The sequence below is a fragment of the Lactuca virosa genome, chromosome 7 (genome assembly GCF_052849685.1).
Source record: "Lactuca virosa cultivar CGN04683 chromosome 7, Lactuca_virosa_CGN04683_v6, whole genome shotgun sequence".
Lineage (NCBI taxonomy): Eukaryota > Viridiplantae > Streptophyta > Magnoliopsida > Asterales > Asteraceae > Lactuca > Lactuca virosa.
The window spans coordinates 188,156,630-188,158,833 of NC_136432.1; positions in this window are offsets into that span (position 1 = coordinate 188,156,630).

The following is a 2,204-nucleotide window of genomic DNA, read 5'->3' on the forward strand; positions in this document are numbered from 1 at the left end:
ATCGGAGATTCATTCAGGACTTCTCCAAGATAGTCGAACCCTTGACCCGGCTGACGAAGAAAGCCGTTGTTTTTCGTTGGGGACCTGAGCAGCAGGCAGCGTTTGAGACGTTGAGACAGAGACTGTGCGAGGTGTCGATCCTCGCCCTGCCCGAGGGCGTAGAGGACTTCGTGGTGTATTGTGATGCGTCCATTTCAGTTTTGGGCGCAGTTTTGATGCAGAGAGGGCATGTCATCGCCTACGCCGCGAGGCAGCTGAAGCCTCACGAGGCGAACTACCCGCCGCATGATTTGGAGTTGGGGACGGTCATCTTCGCCCTCAAGATTTGGCGACACTACCTCTATGGGGTCCGTTGTACCATCTACACAGACCACAAGAGTTTGAGGTACCTCATGGATCAGCCGAATCTGAACATGAGGCATCGTCGGTGGTTAGATGTGGTGAAGGATTACGATTGCGAGATCCTTTACCACCCGGGGAAGGCCAATGGCGTGGCCGATACGCTTAGCTGCAAGGCAGCGCCGATCAGAGACATATGCATGAGGATGACCGTGGTAACTCCGCTGTTGGAGCGGATTCGAGAGGCCCAGCAAGAGGCTATGAAGGAGGAACATCGTAAGAGTGAGCGTATTGTGGGCCAGGTTTCCTCCTTCGATTACGACAGCTGAGGGTTATTGACACTACACCACAGGGTGTGGGTTCCATACCACAGGGGTGTGCGCCAGGTTCTGATGGAGGGGGCGCACAAATCCCGATTCTCGATTCATCTCGGGGCGACGAAGATGTACATAGATTTTCGCCCCCGATTACTGGTGGCCCTGCATGAAGCGGGACGTCGCCTGGTACGTAGAGCGCTGCTTGACCTGCAGGAAGGTCAAGGCCGAGCACCAGAGGCCAGACGGCAAGATGCATCCGCTAGACATTCCCATGTGGAAATAGGAAGGTATTACTGTGGATTTCATCACCAAGCTTCCCAGGACTGCACGGGGAGTGGATTCGATTTGGGTCATCGTGGATCGGTTGACCAAGAGTGCCCACTTCATACCGATCCAAGAGAGCATCTCGGCCGAGAAGTTGGCTGATATCTACATCCGAGAGGTAGTAGCTCGGCACGGGGTGCCAGTTTTGGTGATTTCAGACCGAGACGTGCGGTTTACTTCCAGATTCTAGAAGAAGTTTCACGACGATTTGGGTACTCGTCTGCACTTCAGCACTGCCTTCCACCCGCAGACGGATGGTCAGAGTGAGCGGACCATCCAGACTCTGGAGGATATGCTGCGGGTGTGTGTTTTAGACTTCAGAGGTAGTTGGAATACTTATCTTCCTTTGGCTGAGTTTTCCTATAATAACAGATATCATGCGAGTATCGACCGTCCTCCCTTTGAGATGTTGTATGGGAGGAAGTGCAGGACCCTTATATGTTGGGGTGAAGTCGGACAGAGAGTCATGGGGAGCACCGAAGTGGTGCTCAAGACGACAGAGAGGATTCAGCAGGTTAGGAGTAGGCTTCAGACTGCTTAGAGTCGGCATAAAAGTTATGCCAAAGGGAGCCGTTCGGACTTGGAGTTCCAGGTCGGGGATATGGTCCTCCTGAAGGTGTCACCTTGGAAAGGCGTCATTCGATTCAGGAAGCGGGGCAAGTTGGACCCCAGGTATATTGGACCTTTCAGGGTTGTCGCCCGGGTGGGCAAGGTGGCGTATAGTCTGGACCTGCCAGCCGAACTCAGTCAGATCCATAGCACGTTTCACGTCTCCCAGTTACGGAAGTGCCTGGTGGACGACTCGGCAGTGGTGCCCTTGGAGGATATTCAGGTGGATGACAGCCTGAACTACATCGAGCGGCCAGTGGCGACCCTCGACAGGAAATCGAAGGATCTGAGGAACAAGAGGGTGGAGCTGGTGAAGGTGCAATGGCATCACCACATGGGGTCGGAATGGACTTGGGATCCGGAAGAAGAGATGAGGGAGCACTACCCCCGAGCTTTTTCCAGATTCAGCAGTAGACTTCGAGGACAAAGTCTAAAATAAGTGGGGAAGATTTGTAGCACCCGATTCCTGGTACGTATTTATATTTAAGAAATGTTGCAATTTACTCTGGGACTCGGCGAGTTGGAGGGCCAACTCGTCGAGTAGACTCGACTGTTGATCGGGGGTTTAAGTGACCTACTCGACGAGTCAGAAGACCGACTCGACGAGTAGGAGCT